Below are 21,623 nucleotides of genomic sequence, written 5' to 3'. Positions count from 1 at the left end.
TTTTTTTTTCCCTCACATCCACCTTCAAAGAGTAGGAAGCTGTCCCCAGTGTTGGGATCAAAGGCTCGGAGAGGGCCGCGTGATTAGCTTTTTGGTGAATGCGGTAGGTTTAACGAGATGCTGTGTACGACCGTCACAATAAATGGGCTAAGGATGGTACGAAGACAAGAGACAGGAAGAGGATTACAGAAGAGATACAGTCTGGTGTGCAACCTTGTATGATCAGTATGTGCGCTGATTTATCCCAGGTGTATGTTAAAGAAATTTGCTACCAGAAGCTCTCACTGCAAAGTTCCAATAGCTATGTGGTATTACTGTCCTACAATACTTTGAAACTGAATGTGTTAGACATCGAACCTTCCCTTTTCATCAAACTATCACTGAAGGTCAGCACACGTACTAAGCGTAGACTTAAGTGATGCTTGAAGAAAGTTGGAGCTGCAAAGTGGATGATGGTCATGGATGACCATGTGAAATGATGCACAATGCAGAACAAGAGGTGCAGCAGGCGGCGGAGGCCGAGTGGAGTTCATGGATGAATGTTGATGACTGACAGAAGGAAAGCTCTGAGAATGAAAAGAGTCTATGAGAGGGTGGAGAGACCTGCTGGGGTGTCGGTTTTGGAGACAGTGACACTGTCAAAACAGCAGGGGACTATTCTAGAAATTACATTAATGATAAAAATGTTGTCTACAATCTGTTTCCAAGTCCATTATACGCGACTTTGGTCTTGTTTTTTAGTAAGTTTGCTTCAAGCCATCGAATGTTTGCAGATTTCTCAGCATGTTTGAGACATTTTAGGCCGACTCCTCTAAATTTCCTGGTTTGATCTATTGCAGCGTCAAACTACATCGTAGGCCAGGGGTGTCAAACATACGGTTCGTGGGCTAAAACTGGCCCACTAGGGTGTTCAATCTGGCCCCTTAAAGAATTTTGAAAATTAAAAAAAATACATACAGGATATTTTTTGAAATTGTATTTCATTAAATATATAATAATAATAATAAATATCAAAAATACTTTTGCATGTAAACAAAGATGTAAACCATGGACTTATTGTTATTCTTAGTTAATTATGTTCTGATTGTACTGGTCCGGCCCACTTGACATCTAATCAGGTTGAACCAGAATCAAAAAATCAAATTACCAAACAGCACTTTATAATCCCTGGTGTTTTTGTGTTAACGTTTTTGTGTTTTGTACTTTAATATTTGCAAGAATCTCAGATACAAAGGTCCCTGTGTGAAGTGTGATTAACCTGAATACTTTCTTACTATATTATATTTTACTTTAGAGATAGTGAACTCCCAGGAGTCCAAGGAGTCAGGAATTCCTATTTCTGCCATCTGTGGCAAAAATAAGTACCGCCAGAAACTGCAGTGACAGAAAACATCCAAGAAAAGTCACCTTCTCGTATTTCTGCATACAGACAGTTTGAGGATTTGGTGGACACTTTGCTCTAATTTTCCTTCTGCAGACTAAGGGAGTCTTTATTTTCTTTCTCCCATTTCGGTTGCCTGGGGTTCAGCCGGCTCGGACCACTGCAGCGGTGAGCATTTGTCAGCACAGATTGACTTTTTTGCCCCATGAGGTGTCGATATGCTGCACCTGACAGGCCAGTGGCTCTGTGCAGTTTGCTTGCCTTGTTAAGTCTGACACTGACAAGAAGTGACTCGGGGAGAACTGACTCACGGAGTTGGAGTCTACAGCAAATATTTGATAATCTGATTTAGGTGATGGAAGCCTATGTTGACATTTAGGGTAACGTCTGAGCAGTCTCATCACGAGAGTCTGCCTCCATTCTTTGATTTTTATCTCCCACTGCCCTCTGCCCTTGTGTCTCTATTGTTTTCTCTACATTTAAACTCTCGCAGGGACCTCAAGCTAATATTCTGTCTGTGTATTACTTTGGAAAATGCCAAAGTAGGAGGACTAGGGCCTTCAGCGCAACCGTAAAAACATGGTATTCATGAGACAAGGTGGACATTTTCCTAATTGGGATTGTTTTTCTGTTTTCTTTGGCTGCCTACGTATACCTCGGCTCTGAATAGCGCGGTTCCATTACGTGGTTGATTGAGCATGTTAATTTAAACTGCATGCCAACAGTTAACCGGTATAGTCCTCACGCTGCACAACCCACCACGTATTAACGAGTGTCAGAGGGTGGCGCTGCGTACAGCAAGATGGATCGCTGTATGAGTGTGTGTGTGTGTGTGCACGCAGGTCCATCATCCCACTGTACGTCACGTCACGTTCGCCCGTGTGACATTGTTGGATGAGCTGTATGTCTAACAGCTTGGACGTTCTCCGCTGCCAAATGGCAGACTAGCAGAAAATGCCTTTTAGTGCAATTACATGGGTTTCTACACATCAATTAGCAATCCAATTAAGCCTTGATGTGATGAATGGCGGCGAGTAGGAGCAGAGGATCTACTGATCCAATTAATAATGATTTCTCTGATTACTCTGATCAGACAGTGAAGAAGACGCACATATTCCAAGGTCATCAACCTCACGGAGAGAGCAGCGGGAAAACACAAGTGGGAAACACAGGATATGTGGCAGTGACAGTGGAAATGTTGTAGTATCTCTCATAATAATAATAATAATAATAAAGCATTGCTATCATCATTAATATTAATAGTATTATTATTAATAATAATCAATAATAGATGATAATAATAAAGTATTTTATTAGAATTGTTATAATGATTGTTATTATTAATAATAATGATTAATAACAATAATAAAGTATGTTATTATCATTATTATTATTAATAATAATTACTAATAATAGGTGTCTAACCCCGGGGTTCACCTCCTGGGCAAGTTCAAATCCCAGTTAGGGCGGTTGGTACCTTCCAGTGGACTGACCACCGACAGAAAGGTTCGAAAACTGCTGCCCTCGTGACCTGGTAACCTATAAGCGGATGAAAATGGATGGAATAGTAATAATAATAATAATAAAAATACATATTTAATATTAAGTATACAGTCTCATCAGGCACAGATACTTAAACCATAAAAAAACATACACAAAAAAAAAAACAACATACCATGCATGTTGCCTTGCTTTAATCTGAGACAAAAGTGCAATTTGCTGGACTCCAGGCAGATTAGCCACAGACAGGGGATAATAGTGTCATTCTTTAATCTGCCTCTGTTTTTAGTGCTCAACCAAATACCAAGTCAAGGTTAAATAAAAGAGTGATTCATGAGTGGAAATATTGTTTGCGTCTTCCTCCTGATGCTACAGCACCTTGGATCACTGAGCTCTTTTCTAATACTGGAGGCTTCATGCTGTGCCTAATTCTTTTTGGATCAGTGATTTTAATGAATGCCATTGCATCACCTTCGTCTCGTCTTGGCTCCTTATTTTACCTTAATACAGAAAATAAATGCACAGCGATGTTTCCTCAGACAGAGTCTGTTTCTTAGCCTTAACAAAATATGTATATTTAGAAGTCAGCATAAGCTAAAAAGTTAAACTTTGGTGTTGTTAAAACCTCAGTTTTATTTTTATATTTTGCTTATATAAATCTGATTTAATTATGCTGATAAACAAGTCTAAGCCACTGGGCCAGAACACAACACAAATATTTCATTTTTCTTTACTTGGTGTACAGATATAACCTTTCCTAAAGGTGAAAAAAAAAACACAAAATGTTGTGAATCAGTGCTGTTTCACAGTATATACAGCTACCTGTCTGCAGTATTACCTTTAATTGTTGGCATTTTTTTGGAGCTTAGTGGACAATAAGGATCATTAATTTTTTTGAGTTGTGGTCAGAAAACAACATTTATTTTAGATAATTCTTCAAAATAAACAAAAATCTGGTTCTACAATCTGGATTTCAATCACTTAATGACGGTGTTCCCATTTACTCCAATATATAATGTTGACCCAAGAACATGATTTAATTTGGACGAGGGATGGATATACAGTAGGTGCCACCTCGGGGAGAAATATCTTAATGAAGAATGGAAAAGTAACTTTATTTTTGGAGGCATCTGTCAAACACAGGAAGAGAAATGTGACTGTTACAGAAGATCAAACTAACTTTTTGACACGACTCAACCTTGCAGCAGAAACTCTACCTGATAATAATAGTCTGAGTCGCTCATTAGATTCAGTACAATCTGAGGCTTTTTTCTTTTCTTTTTTTTTCACACATGGCAGAAGGATGAAGCTCCCAGAGCTGGAGGTTGAAGCCCTCCGTGACGCAGCGGTGGCTTCAACATTGTAGCTTCGTGTTGTATTTATATTCTCACATTAGATGCATTAACCTGACAGATTAAATGTTGTTTAGTTTAAAGTAGTTGTGGCCCGCGGGCTGTATCTTTGACAACCCTGCTCTAAACAAACCATTCAGTCCTTTTTAAACATATCCACAACTTAGAGTACACAAACATTTATGCATCAACATTATTAAATAATGTTTTTTTTTTTTTAATGAGAGGTTATTCTTCTCAACAGGCGTAGTTACAAACATGCTTTTATATCCTTGTGCACAAAGTAAATAATATACTGTCATTTGTTTAATAACGGCTATTTTTCAAATCGCTTTATTGGAACATACACTCTGTACAGATGATAGGTGTCAGCACATCCAGCACATTTATCCAAAGTCTCCATATTTGTCTCATCTCTAGTGCAGAAATTTGTGAATCCTTCAAGAATGGCTGAGGCGTGGCATCGCATAAAATGTGGCCGTAAACTGACCAGTGCCGCGTGACACCGAGCTCTCTGCAGCATATTGATGATGGAAGAGGAGACTTTATGTCTCGTCAGCCATGCGTTCATTTAATGTGCTATAAAACGATTGGAAGGTTGCAAAAACCCACACTTGTCAGTGTGCACTTCTGCAGGAGTGAGTGTAACGTCACGTCACATCTGAATACCGTTCCAGGCTGGAACAGTCATTTACTGCAGGCGGTTTAATAAAGTATATTTGACGTCGCAAGACTTTCGTGATAAATATTTAATGATTCTTAATGGTCTTAAAGCTACAAGCAAGATCACTGGGAAATTGCAATATCATGCAGATTTATTTGCAGGTTCTCTGAGACAGATGAGCAAGGATAAGGTAGAGAAAGCAGCAGCATAACAAAATTTCTCATCTGATTTTTAGCCATATGTGACTCAGCTGCAGGTTAGTCGAGTGCAGTTCTTCTCAAATAGTGGGGCGGGCCCCTCTGGGGGGCCGTGGTGAGTTGCCTTCCAATGGAATATGGCACGCTGGACATCAGTGTATCACTGCTGTAATGCTTGAATGTTAACAAGCCTCCAGTCACTAGGTGGCAGCAACTCATACAGTGGTTGGTACAGATACAATTATACGTTCTTATCACGGGGGTTGATATATTGGTTCTCAAAGTGGGGGGCTAGACCCCGTTGGAGGTCACAGAAGGCGAAGCAGGCAACAGGTCAAATTAATTAAATTCCGATTCATTTTTTTTTATTTGTGCCTAATGAGAAAAATGTACTGATTCTTAATTGTTTGTTTTTTTTGATAATCTAGGGATGGAAGGTGAGGGGTGTGGGTGGGGGGGGGCGTTGCTCAACACACCCAATGCATGTGTGTGAATTCTAACCAACAACTAATCAAATCACTAAACCAGTCCTCCACAATATACAATTGAATGGTCTATAAATATACGTGACCTTACACATTAACTAACATCGTCAGTAAAGTAAAATAACAATATATAAAATCATGTGTGAAAAAAGGTTTTGTTTCCAACGTTGTATTTTGTAGAAAATGAAAAGTTCAGATCATTCTAAATCTAATTTCTTTGGATTGATGTGATTTACACAACAGCCATAGCAGCAACACAGAAATAAAGGATGAGATGAGATAGAACAGCAGTTGTGCCACATGGAGAGTAAAGCTTTAAAAAAAAGATTTTATAGTAGGAAAGTAATTATCTACAATAGTCATGGTTCTGTGCACACTCCGTTTTGGGTTTAGTGAAAAACCACAACAAATAATTCTAGATTTATTTTTAACAGAGACTAATGTTGAACAATTTGTACCACATGCTGCCTAAATAAATCTGAACAGTCGGCGGTAGATTGGGCCAAAGTGGATGAGCATTAAATAGTGGAATAAATAATGTCACAATCATGTAGTCACTCATCCTCTGTGGGTGTGGAAAATGTGGTGTGTGTCGCTTCTCACTTCAACATAACACTTATTACAGAAATGTAACCAACCAACGCGGAGTGAGACAGAAAGATTATGCATTGTATCTTCTTCAGTGATAATAATAATAATAATAATGCAAAAATATTAATCTTCATGAAATACAGTATGTTAGCATATAAAATGGGTGTGCACAATTTCACTCTCTTTTTCACAAAATGACTGAGTGATTAAAAAAAAATCCACATTAAGTTTGCCTGCCTGGTCCAATCTCTGGTAAATGAATTTTAGTTTGGACTGTTTAAATAAACTTCCTGCACCAGATCCATGTCTCTCTAGTGCTGCATTTTGGTCTTGCCTGTTTCTGGGTGTGCTAAAGCGTAAACACGAGCAGTTAAATCACAATTGACAGGAGGAACCACAAGGTGGCAGAAGTGGTCAGTGCGCTTGTAGTAAATTCACGTAGTTGAAATTATTGGTTTTGTAGTCTGAAAAACTATTATTTATTTACTGCAGGTGGCATCAGATGGCTAGAAAAGCTTAAAAAAGGAGAGAGACCCAGAGTTGTTTAACGCTTTAGTGCATATTGAATGTCGTGATGAAGGCTCTGCATCTTAAGGTGGCGTTTTTTTTTTGTCTGGTTTTGTTTTCAGTGACCATGTGAGTTTGTTGTGTTACCTTTGTATGGTGCCATAACTTTCAGTGCACAACAAGTTCAGTGCACTGGCTTCTCCGTGTATCTGCACTCTGTAGTCATTCAGTCTGTTTGGGGGCGAAATACAAGGAAAACAAGAGGCTGGCAAAATTATCGAGTGATCAATGGATATATTGATTATTGCCCCAGGTCTGTCTGTTGCTCTGTGGAGTGGGTCAAAGAGCCATGTTACATAGACAGGTATATACTGTACCTGCATGACATAAAGGTGTCGGGAGTTTGGCGCCTACTGTACGTCAAACTCTTGTTCCTAGGTCAGTTGTCAGTTGTGGTATGTATGTATGTCTTTTTTATTAGTTTGTAAGAGACAGTGAGCAATTCATCCATGGATGGATGGTCAAGGGTGGTATTGTTTTATCATGTGTGTTTTTGTGTTTTTTCCGGATGTTTGCCATATTCTATGTGTGCTGGGAGCAGAGTTCACAGAGAGGTCAACAGACCAGTTACAGCACACATCATTTTAGACAGATGCTGAGGAATCAAAATCAGCACCTTATCACTATTTCGGTATATTTATTATATAAAAAGATGACTTTTTTTTTCTTTTTTTTTTTTTTGCAACTGCTCTTGTTTTAGTGACTGAACAGCTCTTCAGGTTTTGATATCCTGCTGAGTTGCATTTTCGACTTAACAGTAAAATGCTGTGTAAGCCGGTCAAGTGTCAGGCACTTTACTGACGGAGCGGGAGCTTCGACTACAGTATGGTAGATTAACCTACAAATTGAACTTTTCACCAGGATACTGTCCTGTTTGATGTGGAGGTAATATTTAAAAACTTCCATCTGGTCTGTGTGACTCATTCCATCATTGAAGTCACTGCTTTGAATGAAAGCCATCAACATGACAGTTTTTTAGTGTTCAACAGTGAACTTCAAAAGTTACACGCACGGATTTCAACATTAAAAAATGTTGAAATCTCTAACTGTTCATTTTTAAATTATGGTGGTCTAATGCCTGATGGTGAATATATTATATATGTATGACAATTATTATTATTTTAAGTGTCACTTATGTTTCAATGACAAAAGTCATTACTAGGAATCTCCGATATTAGCATATTTCGTAATATCTGTAGGATATTCATATCTCAACCCAGCCTCGCAAAATGCATTTTCCTCCTCACACTCTCCGCACTCTGTCTTCCTCATACTCCGCACTCTCTCTTCCTCATACACACGCGATCTCACCACGCCACCTCACTCCCGCTCCCATACCCGTAACTGTTAACTTCATAACACATGAACACAGAACATTTTGAATGATAAATAAGTCACTAGATGGCAGCAGAGCAGCTCATTTTAATAATCTATATTGCTATCAGGGGATTGTATGCAGAATGGTGCCAGCAACTCTTACAGTGGTGTGTACAGATAAATAAAAATAAAAATATTACCAGGCGTTCAATAGTACTTTAATTCTGTCCACTAGGGGTGGCAGAAAATAATTAAGAATCACTGTTTAAACCCATGACCTTAGTGAGCAGGCAACACTTAATTTCCACCACTGCCGCACTATATCGGTATTTGTTGGTATCAGAATCGCAAATTAAGTGTTTGGACAATATTAAATATCGGCAAAAAGTTAATATCGGACATCCCTAGCCATTAGTCGTCAAATTATTGGGCGAATGTAAATTACAGCATGTCTCATTTTGTCCACCTGCTCTGCAGTAAAGACCTTCTTTATCCCACCTTAAATTCACAGCAGTCCCAGGTTCTACAGCTGAAAGTGGTTTTTATGTCCCACAGCTCGGTGGAACGCGGGTGAGAAGCAGCTGGGTTGGTGGTATCACATGGGGGTGCACGCTGTACTGCAGGTAAGCCATCCATCAGGGAGACTGCAGCTCCCAAAGGTGGTCTCTTCACTGGCCCCACTGCTGCACACACACTCCTAGTTTGCTCTAGTTCTGAAACACGCACACTCACATGTGCAGACACCCGCACAGCCATATGCACATTCACACAGTCCAAGACATTGACAAAATAGACTGTAGTACAAAAAAAATGAATAAGACCGTAATAAGTTTGAGGACTAATTTTAGGCACAGCATATTCAGCAATTTAGGATCAGAATATTTCTAAAAAGCCAGCAATTTCACTATCACACAACTTGTGTGCACATATACGCGTATTCATTCATCGGATACATATATGTAAAAAAAAAAATCACAACTTGCATTGTTTTTTTTAGCTAACTGCTTACTGAAGCTAACTGATTTCTGATAACTGATTGAGTTGTCAAAAACTGCCTGACATAGTTATGAAATGAATTACTAGACCAAATAATGTTGTTGAGGTCAAAGACTTCATTGAAGTTTTGAAAGTGATTCTTGATACGTTCTACATGCCAAGGTCAAGAAGCACAATCATGACAAAAATCCACCAGCTCTATGATGCTTTAGACTTAGACTTTTGACTATTTTTCCTTATTAATACATGCATCATTTGGATTAGTCACAGAAATACTTGCTGCTGTCTGTCTTTCTGTTTGGCAATATACAAAAAATATCGATTTAGTTGATGTTGTTGATTAATCAGATTTGTATTTTCCTGACTATCTATACTATAAGTCACACTGCCTTTGGCTGGGTTTGCGACTTATACTCAGGTAAAACTTATATACATATACATATATATAAATATATAAATTCACATTGGTTATTTTTGCACTGGTACACAAGCCTAGAGTGCATATATATAAATATATAAATTCACATTTGTTATTTTTGCACTGACGACTGCTAGAGGGCACTCTAGGCTTGTGTACCAGTATCTGCTACTCCTGTGCCACTGAAAATGTACATGTTCATTCTCGGAATGCCACTGAAAATGTACATGTTCGTTCTCGGAACGACTTATATATGTTTATTTCTTCTTCATTATGCACTTTTTGGCTTGTGCGACTTTTACTCCAGAGTGACTTATAGTCCAGAAAATACATAATCGTAATTATGCCACAGCTTATTAATTCTAGTTTTGGGCCAACTGTATATATTTTAATAGAAAATTCCCTGTTTTTTGGGTCAGTGTCCATGTTTGCGTACCTCAGATACAGCGAAGGCGACGTATTATCCAGTCATGGAGCGATCAGCGTGATGTCTGTGTTTCATGGTCCAATTGTCATGTCTGCATGTGATGCTTTGATTTGAGACTTCACGTCTCACTGTAATGTGGACCTGCAGAGAGGACTGAGGTGAGGGAGCGCATGAATATCCAGTATATTAAGAGATTATGCATATTCCATAATTCATCACATGAATTATTAAAATCAAGTGATCTTTGTTCTCTCGCTGTATGGCTCCAGCAGCCTCCTCATAAAGGTGCCCTCTGCATGTCATGTCTAATTGCTGAAGAACACCGTCTGTTTTGATGGTTCTTGTCTCGCCATCGGAAATGACCCTGAATTTAACTGCGATGCATATTTGTATACGATGCCAGTGTGATGCTGTGCCTTTGGTGGTGATACCGGTGTCACATCTGGGATACGGAGTGACACGAGTGTGATTAATGTGAGAATACAAGACAATGAAAAATCATTATGCAAATGAAAAAATATCCCATCATTTCACCTGCACGGTAATTTTATCCAGACACATGGTTGTCAATTACTGTAATTGTGGTGGCTGCAGCTCATGTCAGTGTTTGCCAAAGCATAGATCAAGACATCTGGATGTTCAATGGTGGGGGTTTATGTGAACAGAAATGTATTTTGGCCTCTTTATAGTGGACAACGTTATGGTTTTAACTATCGAGCCAATATTATCAGTTGGCTGATATTATCGGCACGATATTAGCATGTAATATCTGCAAGACAGACAGACCTTCTGTGATCCTTATCAGGAGCCTGTTCATGCCGTGTCTTAGTGAATCTCTCCCAGCTCAGGACTAAGGTCTATAAATTTGGCTCCAACTAGAATCCAACAGAGGCCTGTAGGGCCTGAATGGTCTGACTCCAGAGACCCCCCCCCACACACACACACAGCATCCCCTTCGCCCACCCTCGGTTGCCAATTACTCCACTTATGCCAGTGACCTCCCGTTTCTTCTTACCTCCACCGCTCTCTCATTCTCTCACCACCTACTGAATATTTCAGAATGCCTGGCAAAGGCCATAAATTGTATCATACTGCAATTATCATTGTTATTTAAAAATTAAATACAACTCCCCGGAGCCTGTATTGAATAATGCAGAATGAGGGCGGTGTAACAAAACACAGAGGCACTCCGTCTTCATGTGAAATAATATTATTACAAGAGCAGCGTGTAGGAAAATCAGCAGGACAACATGTGCCGTATCTTCAGTCTTGGTGTCACAGCAAAGGCCTGCTTGGCTGCATGCTAGATGAAGAAATAAAAAAAAAATAACAAGAAGACAGAGTGCCTCTGTCGTCCTCGTTCCATGGCTGTGTGCATTATTCAATGTGTACAAGACTCCTGGGAGTTCTTCTCTTTTTTTGGTCCTGATTCACTAAGGAGCACTTTTCACATCAGTTCGAGTAACACAGGGTTTCGTTGTTGTCTTTTGTGAATGATTCATGTTTTTTTTCTTGCCTTGGTCAAAGACAGTTTTGTGGTTTTGGAGAGAATTATCAAATGTTTCGTAAACATTTGTTCCTCCCTCATTACAACTCATATCCTATTCAGTTCTCTTCTCTCCCCTATTATGCTTATTCACTCTCCTTAGCTCCTCTCCTCTCCTCTCGTTTCCCCTTCTTTCCTTTCCTCTTCTCTCCTCTTCTTTCCTCTACTCCCTTCGCCACTCCCCTCTCCTCCTCTCCTCTCTCCTACCCCCCCTCACATTAACAGACAGGACAGATTATATAGTTCACCTATAAACCATCATCATATTTCTGTATGCACTGTGAATTTTGTCCTTTATGCCTCAAACCCTCCTCAATAACCTGCAGAGTAGACATTATGTGATATCAGGCGTCTTGACATTCTCAGAATTGTCTTCGGGTTGAGAAGCTTGTCTCTGTCTCTGTTTCTCAGGCTGCTGTCTTGACAGATTTTTTTTTTTTATTATTACGAACTCCTAAAAAAAAAAAAAACCTCAAATGGCCCGAAGAGCCTTCACATTCCCACCGGAACGTTGTGCACAGCACATATTTTCATATTTGTCGAGTCTCCGGTGAAATTGTCTCTTAAATACCAAATTTTATCTTTTCTTTTCTGGAAGAAAAAAAAATGCTTGTGCTAACCTGGCGCTGTCTTGTCTGTCCTCATCAATCTTCAGTAAGTAAAAGTAGGAAAGTGACATGTGACCATGCAGCAAGTTATAAATGTTAATAAAGACAGGGTTTAGGAAGGTTCAGCTAATGCACACTACATGAAGTACCTTGAATATGTCTATTCTTGCCACGTATGGTCGTGAACTGTCATATTTGTAGTTCATATTTTGCAGTCCAGTCAAGAATTGTTCGTCACTGGCTGATCCTAGCAGTAGTACTGGTATGGGTGTCACGACACCCCTGACTTCCAAACAGCTGTTCTAAAGCGACGCTTACACACACACACACACACACACTGTCTGTGGCTGTAGCACGTGTTTTTCCTGACAGATTTCTCCTATAGAAAAGCTCAAAGATGGAGCTTATCATATCACAAAGGGGAAAAAAAACCCACATATTCCCCGTCCTCCATTTTGCTGGGATGTGAGATAACAGTTCCATCTGGCCTTTAGCCATGTCAGTTAGCTCCTCCGTTCACTGAATAAAGATGCAGAGCCAACCCTCACAAGTACTCACAGCACCAGGGACCGACACTCAATAAAATCAGCTTGGGGAATCTCTCTCGTCTTAAGCTTTCGATAATACGATCCCTTACTATCAACATTACCATATAGGGTCTGGCAGCCGGGGAAGGACGCAGGCCATTGGGTTTAAAAGAGATAATTGATTTTCTTTTTTTTTTTTCGCTATAAGAGGATTTGGGATGTTACATAGATAAAAGGACCTGTTTCAAAGGTTCAGCTTTTGGGCATTAAGGCTACATTATACCTGACTAGAGAAGTATCTGATCATCTATTCTGTCAGGCGTACCAGTACAAACACCGAGGGTTAAAGTCCTCTGTTTGCCTGTAGACAGCTATAAAAGAATTTCAGAGAGCAGAGAAAAAAAATAAAAAATACTGTGCGCAATTTAATCTTTTGTTCACACAGCACTTTTGTTTCTACGAGGTAACTAATTTCGTTCTCAGCGGAAAAATCAATTAGAGGGTTCATTACTTTGTTTTTTTAACGGCAGTGACAGGAAAAACAAAAGCTTTTTGTCTGATTTAAATGTCAAAAAGGTGAAAAAATGAACAAATCGGCAGCTGCCGGGCTCGTGGACCGAGAGCTATTAGACCACACGGGTCTCCAGCCAAATGGAGTTCACTCCCCTCGGAATAAAAGAAAGAGAAACGCCAGGCAGGGCGGATGAATGACAGATGAGTTATTTCCATTTATGAGGCTTGAGAATGCTCACACTGATCCACATGTCGACCGAGTCTCTCTGTGATTGAAATGTGTGAGAGACAACAAGCCGGGAGAAAAAGAAAGAGAGAGAAGGAAAGAGGGAGTGAGAATGTCTGGATGGTTCCGCCCCTGCAGCTCTGCCACATTATGTTTCTGGCCCTCACATTTTCAGATGAAATGACCCACATATTCAGCTTTACACTTCTTTCACCCAGCACGCATACGGCATTGCAGGTGTTGCTTCAACAAAGTACATTGTGGCCTATATGCCTCCGACTCTGAATTCTCTGCTCTCTCTTTCTTTCTTTCCTTCTTTGTTTCTTTTGCGGACGTCACAGGAAGTGTTATTTTCTAACACAAAGCCAAATATATAACATTCCAGGAAGAGCACAGTTACACAGGCTTCTGCACGTCCTAACATTTCCGCATACATCTACATATATCTTTAGTGAGGTAGGTGTCGCTACATTGGTATGGATTGCCACATAAGTAATCGAGTATTGATTACGCTCAAAGTGTCGATACCAATTAATAAATGAAAAAAAATGCACGTGTCACTTCCTCCAATGACGAAAAATTAAACTGATCCGTTCATGTCACGTTCAGATCACGTCGGTTAGACAACTTTGTCCATTAAAGATAGCAATTAGACTATTTAGTTAACATTGTGTTAAAAAAATGAGCAGTATCGGCAATGTGTTTTATTGGGTATTGATAGCAGTATAGGTATCAATATTAAAATTTGCGTGTTTCAGCAAAAAGTGAATATCGGACATGCCTCGGTATTGTTTCGTATCAGAAATTCCATTATCGCCCTTCACTAATATCCACATGTATTTACTGCTGAATCTTAAGTGCAGACCATCGTTCATTTTTTCAAAACACTCATCTGTCGATACTGAATGGAATTTTATTTTTTTACTTAAACCACTCATAAAAACAGTTAATGTGTGTCAACTAAAATAATCAGCTCCAGTGTTGACTGCTATTAAACGCTGCAGAATGATGAGGGGAGTTTTATCCACAGCCACAGCTTCAGACCTCTCATTACATTAATGAAAATGACAGGATGCATTCATTCATTTCTTAATCTTTTGCAATGACCGAGCTCTGAAAGGTGCACCTGTTCACCACAGGTTTTTTCGTTCTTATTCCACATGTTTGAAAATCGGTGCAAACAAATGGAGTACATGCGCAAACTCCAAATCCTATGACTTAGTGACCTGTTCCACCTTGTAGCTTATATGGTACATGGGCTGATGTAATATTTTATGTGAAAAAGTGTTATTTTAAAAAGCTACTTACCTAAAATAGATCATATTTTTTGTCTCCATTAGCCTTAATAGAACAGTCTAGAATGTGGGACTGCAACCTGTGGCTCCTGAGCCACATGCAGTGCTCCAACCCCTGACTTATCAGTGATCGTCACGTACCATAGGTTTGAAAACATCAAAACAACATGGTGTCACTGTTTTCTTTAACTGGAGATCGATGTTGAATTTTGTATACTTTTTCAGTAACTAGTACTACAAATGATCAAATGATTTTAAAAATTAGCTTTTTTGGTTGAAGGTCAAGAGGTTATCTTCTCATCAGAGCTCATTTCTCAGCTAGTCAGCTTTGTTTGATCAAGTATGAAGGCTGATCCAAATGTAGTCACAGACCAAACAAGTGGACTCTGGTCTGCTGAAAATGGGTCTCATGTTGATTGCAAATGGACCCTGGTGCAAATCCCTTAAAATTGGGGAAGTTAAAATGGACTATTAAGTGCACCAAAGAGAACTGAAACTTTCTCACAAACCTCCTCCGATCAGTTACAGGTATATGAGAGTATATTGATGTTTTGACCACTATTTTGCCATTATTCCCAAACACTGCTCAAAAGTCCATTTGCTGTCAACTCTTAACCTGCAAAAAAGCGTGGGCTGAATAGGAATTCATCACCGGCTGAAAATCTGGCTTTTAACTTCTCACTCTGTGGAGCGAGCTTTGTTGGACTTTGACATCACTCATCAAGCTTCAAACTTCCACCACAGGGCAGCCAAACAGGCCAGTCTCTGTGAAGGTCTGAGAGTGAGCATTAACTGCAACTGGATTGTGTTGAATTGGACTTGATTGTTGTGAGACTGGACTGACTCAAAGCCTCACCTCGAGCACACAGAGGTCTGTAATTTCATTGGACAAAGACGGTTGTTCTTAAAATCCTGGGGGGAAATAATTGGACTTGGCCAAATAAGAAAAAAAAATACTCTGGTAACTACCTCAAAATGTCCAAGGAATATGTAATGTAAGGTAACTAAAAAGTAGGCAAAAAAAATATATATATATATTTATATATATATATATATATATATATATATATATATTGTTTGATTTTTTTACAGTTTTAGAAAAACATTTGACATTGTTATAACAAAAAAAGAAAACAAAAAATTAAAGATATAACATATTAGCATAACATAAAGATAACAAATTGGATTAAAACCTTATTATACATATTAACACTTGGGTAGAATTATTATTTTTTTGTCATATCAAGAAAAATGTTAAATTAATTAATCTGATTTTTTGACAGCCCTTGTAAATATGATAGCTTCAAATGCAATCTTTTTTTTCTTTTGTCATTTGTCCAATTAGCCTTCAGTTTAAAAGCCATTCACCGGTGCCCCATTGAAGCCGCTAACTGCGAGCATTCACAGGGTTAGGGTTAGGGATTAAGTCGGGATTAAGTCAAATTACAGGTAATGATCTGTAATGAACGGCTGCTTTTAAAACAACTCGTCATGACGTTGATCATGTTGAAGCGGATGTGTAAGCCAAATGTAAGTTAAAGAGTAGACAGAGAGTTGGCAAATCATTGAAAGACATTGTGTTGGAAGCTATCGCCTGTCATCTGTCTTTTAGCTTGACTTGCTAAAGGAAAGCATTTTATTCTGCCATTTCTCCGCAGAGACAGGAGGACATGTGACACGTCATGTGACTCCTCCAACAAAGTGATCAACAACCAGAGGGAGAATGAAGGGATTTTTAAGGGGAGAGAATTAATTGAAGAGCATAATTAGCAGCCCATTCATGACAACTCCACATGTTTGTTTTTGCTTCGCGATGTGGAGCTGACAGTGAAAATTCAGCTCCTACCTCAACGATCAAACTTGATCTGCTTGTCTCGTTGAAACCGTCTCATTTTCTTAAATATCCAAGGATATCGCAGACCTCTCTGCCACCACACACACACTGACCTTGTGTGCGTATGGTAACGCAGTACCTGTTGTATTACAGTAATCAGATAACAGCAGATCACACCACTGTTTTCCCAGTTTTCTAGGCACGTCTGATCTGCTCTTGGTTGCAGTTTCGCTCGCGGCTTGCAGAGCAAAACAGGTTAACCACACTTCTCCCAGAGTGCTTTGGGTGTACTGGAGTGGTTGTAATATAAACTTTTTAAGCATGAAAAGCTCCGTGGATGTTTTTGCTGCTTCTTTCTTAATGGTCAGGTCACAGCCAGCCGTGAGAGAGGGGGGAGACGGCACATGAGTGCTGCTCAGCTCATCAGTGAAGCAGCGGAGCTAGCACACATCCATTCTTACATTTGAAAACTAATTGAATCATCGTTTGGGTGGAAATCAATACAAAATAGATTCAGCAGGTGGCAGTAATGTAACCCAAAGACTACCAGCTGCTGGCAGTTCGTCAAGAAGAAGAGAGGTCGAAAGAAAGAACATAGGCAGAATTAGCGAAGCTTAGCTAGGCTAGCTTTTTGAATTACTTGTGCATTACAATTACATGCTAACAAAGACGTGACAGCAGCGAATTAGTAGTCTTCAAAATTAAATATATTATATATTATATATAATAAATATAATTATTTATTTATATATATGTTTTATTTATTAAGTTTTATTAAAAGGTTATTAGAACACATCTCCAGCAGTTTGGACAAATTGTATAATAATATCTGTCAGTTTTAAAATTACATCAAACTTTTTTAACCAAACCTGAATAACAAACTGTTGGAATTTAAAGAAATTATTATTATTTTTGGCGTTGGCAAAAATGTAGGTTATGACTTTTCTGTTTGGTAGAATTTGTCTTAGAACCTTTTAACTTGTGAGTTCTTCTAACATCCTCATCGTTTCATACAGTTGTCTAGATCCACTGTCAACATGACTGACGGCTTTCTATCTCGTAGCCTTTGAAATCTCTTTGTTGTTGCCCAGCACCTCTGATTGTCCTGTCAATTAATTTTCATCCAACATTTGAAATCCTTTCTTGGATATTTTTATATTCAAACTCCCTTGTTTTATTTCTTCAAACTTTGTTTTTTTTACAAGAATACTGGGCTGTAAATCCATCAATTCAGTGACACGTCTGTGGTTTAGAGAGACTAAATTGAGAGCTCGTAGGAAGACTGTAGCGTGACACTGAGTGATGAGTTTTCTTGTTAGAAGTAGTACATGAACCACCGGTTTAAAAAACTTCTCTGGCATATTGGTCACAAATATTTGTCTCAGACGTCCTCAGATTTTTTTAATGTCCACAGTAGTGATTCCTAACAATAAATGTGCCAGGAATTATCATCCAATTCTGCTATCATCTATTTACTGCAGAACACGTAAATACGTTTCCACTAGGTGGTAGCAAAACTAATTCTAAATTGATCATTGTGTCTAACTTTCTTCAATTCCTGTGAGTATATCAGTGTTGTGTTCAACTAAACAAGCCTAGACGTGACACTGAGTAAATGATAATTGTTTTATTTATTTACTTGTACTTTTGTGAGATGTTTGGCGATGGCCTCTCATTTTTCCTTTGCTTATTCTTTTGTTTTCCTTATTTTTTTCCTTTTCTCTCTTCTCCCCGACTGTAGCATCCCATGGGTGCACCAGACTATTCAGCCAATCATGCTCATTGTTTAGAGGCAAGAACATGGACATCACTAGTAGCATTGTAGCTCACATTTAGAAGTCTGTAGAAGTCTATCTTTTCTTTTGAGATGTACTTTTATTTACCTAATAGACTAGCAACCAAACTGTGAAAACTTCTTCAGCAAGTCCTTCTATCTTGGAAGTTGACTTTTGTCTACACTTTCTCTCCTCGTAAGGCTCTTCTCTGGAAATATAGCAATATTCGTATTTGAAACAAAGCATGATTTTATCCTAAGTGGTTTGAAAAGACATGTCCTTTATCTCTTTGATGGAGCAGGTAATATGCTATCTAATTAGCACATCAGTACACAGTTTTCCATGTTACTTCCATCCGTTCATTGGAATTCATCAGTGTCATCTGTGCTACTATTGAGTTAGCTCAGCTTACAGTAAGGTACAGTACAGTTACAGTAAGTTTACAAAAGAGCTACCTGCTCCGCTGGATGGAGTAGAACTGGCAGATAGGAGGTGTAATAACAGACTCCATTGTTATTCTCCAATGTTTCCAAGTTTTATTGGAGATCTCAAATTGAGGACGTAAATTGGAAAATCCTACATCACATATACCCTGTAAACTGTATCATTGCCAAATTCACAGATGTTAACGACTCCTGCACTTTCTGTAAAATCAATAGCGAATCGGTTTCGCATCTATTTTATTACTGTGATATAGCGGGGAAAAAATAGAAGGGTCTTGGATCTCCTTTTTTCAAAGCTGCCAAATCTGTATACCAAATAAACATATTATTACCTACCAGGTTTAGTATATTATGCCCTTTACTCCTCAAACATCTGTGTTTTGACTTTTTCCGTTTATATACCTTTTCATTTTTGAAAATCTATATTATATAATGAAGTACCATTATACACAATAATTTGGTCTTTTTTACGTTTCTTGCTTCAATGTGCTTTTGTAAAAACCTACACCTTGACTGTTTTAAATACTTGCTTCTTTTTTTTCTTTTTTCTTTTTAAGTACAATTGTGTGGAAGCTTCACATGAAAACAGATGCCTCCAGGGTTCAGAAAAATGTATCAGACAGTTGTGACCTGCGTATTACAACTACACACTCACTGAGTGTCAAAATATCGTCTATTTAGCGTTTTTTTAGTCGACTAAAGGGCCAAATTATTGTATAAATACAATAATTCTCGTACACCAGTTGCCGGTAATACATTTTATGGGGATCTTTTGGGAATTTTCTTTAACCAAGTTAGCACGACAATGCTGCCATCAAGTGGTCAGTTTTTGCCATTACATAGAGTGTAAAAGAAAAGCGATTAAAACATGTTATATTTAGTTTGACGCTTGATAAATGTTGATAAACGCAGCAAGACGCATTATATGATCCAAGGTCTTCTATTATTTACTTTTTAAACTCAGTTTTTCTAGCACATAAAATAAATATTAATGAATTCATCATTTCATTTTAATCAAGTGATAGAATTAAGTGTACACGACAAGGCTATGTTCCTATCTTTTAACAGCACTGCAGCAGTTCTCGCACGTATTTACATTCCCAGGCCTCGACAGTCAAAGTCAGTTCTCTTTTCTTGCTCTGTTCCATTTTTCTCATTCTCAGCCTCTTGTCAACATGTTGGTTTGTTCACACCGCACCTACGGGCTTTTTGAAAATCTTGGCAACACACTGCACAGTGTTTTTCCTTTAGGCGAGAATGTACAAGTGAAAGTAACGACTCAGATGTCTATAAGTCACGGTTATAGCTTTTCATTCGTTTAATATTTTATACAAATGTACAAAAATAAACTTGACATATATATGTTAGAATATATTTTAAGCTTTATTGATTAATTGAGGCAGGTTATAATTATTATTAGATCACTAATTTTAATTGTGAAGGAAACACTTCTCATTGTTAAGTAAATGTACCGCAAGTGTGAGTTGTGCATTTGTGTTTCTCTCTCTGGCACAACAGATTAAACAACAATGTTATCAATAATAATAATAATAGCACTAAGCATTAATAGCGTCCCTTCTTTTATTACCTAAATCTGTAGTATGACTACAGACAGCCCTCTATTCTATACAATTCGATACTGTCATCATTTAAATGGTCAATATGTTTATGTGGCTATTAATATTTATGGGTATAATATATTTATATATTATATATTATAATATTTATAGTTCATATATATATAGATATATATATATATGTATATATTCTTTATTTTAAAAAATACTCACCTCTTAGTAGAAATAACTTAATATGTTACGTTTTTAAAATACGAGAGAGTGCACATGGGCGCCCTCTGGTGGTACCCGGAGAAAATTCCCATTTGGACTAGTTTGCTAATTAAAGGTGTTATCTCTCTCTATCTCTCTCTCTCCCTCTCTCCCCCTCCCTCCCTCCCTTTGGATTATATCAGTGATATTTGCAGTACTTCGTGCTACTTCCTGCTGCAGTGTGTGCATTAGCTAATGAAGAGTCTAATGGTCTACTCATGTAAACATGATTCAACAGTGTAGGCCTGTGCTGCTGGATGGAGTGTGATGTTTGTAGTTCTGTTAGTACACACAGAGACAAATATGGTACACGGGGTAAAAAAAAAATGTGAGAAGCATTGATGAAGACTTTTAGTGTTGGAGAGATGTTTCTCACCAATGTTGCTGTTTTGGAGACAAGTCAGAACATAAGCTGTGACATCACCGGCAGTTTGTGGCTCCTGCTGTACGCGATGGAAACTATCGCCGTTTGTCATTAACAGTACAACAGCAGCCCAGTCACACTGAACCTCTCCTCACATGAACCGGGGCTGAACCACATGTGTTTACATGACAGTTGATGCCCATCTTCTCCCTACTCAACAGCACCGCACTCTCCACTCATCAGAGACGGTGCGGTGGTGGAGAGGTGAATCCTCATCATGAGTACAAATATTTAAACACACTTTAATCAACTCTCCATGTGGCATGTGTGTCTGAGCTGTAAATAAATGCACAAAGAAGTAAATACCAGGCGAGTGGATGAGAACGTTTGAGTGGAACCAGACTTTATAATAATTAAAAAATCACAGTCCTCACGTGGTCACACGTTCCTCTGCTTCTTTAAATAGCCCGTGCGTATATTCAAACCTGAGCTTGTGGGCTCCGCCGCTGCCTTTTCGTCCAAACATGTATATCGTATGAACACATTGATCGGTTGTGTGAGCATCTGTGTTTAAGTTCCTGCTCTACTACATGTAAAACCGGTCACAGAATTTCCTCACGAACCAGTCGTTTAACAACTTCAATTTATGACCGAGGAGCAACCGATTAATCGCACGTCCTTAAATCAGTGATCAGGTGATCCCAGTTGGGCAGAATGACCCGGAATCCTGCCAACGAGGCTCTAAAAGTTTACGATGGTCAGTGAGGA

General features: G+C 38.6%; 1 long non-coding RNA gene across 4 annotated transcripts in view; it reads left to right on the top strand.

Moving 5' to 3' along the window:
* Nucleotides 1-21,623, top strand: part of LOC103386723 (uncharacterized) — a 140,561-nt gene that overhangs the window by 67,286 nt on the left and 51,652 nt on the right. For all 4 annotated transcript variants that reach the window (XR_003051093.1, XR_003051092.1, XR_003051091.1 and 1 more), the window contains exon 4: nucleotides 8,610-8,677. This is a non-coding gene — a long non-coding RNA (uncharacterized LOC103386723). The remainder of the gene's footprint in view (nucleotides 1-8,609; nucleotides 8,678-21,623) is intronic.

This window comes from Cynoglossus semilaevis, chromosome 11, assembly GCF_000523025.1.
Source record: "Cynoglossus semilaevis isolate Cse_v1.0 chromosome 11, Cse_v1.0, whole genome shotgun sequence".
Lineage (NCBI taxonomy): Eukaryota > Metazoa > Chordata > Actinopteri > Pleuronectiformes > Cynoglossidae > Cynoglossus > Cynoglossus semilaevis.
This window is presented reverse-complemented; position numbering and strand designations above follow the sequence as displayed.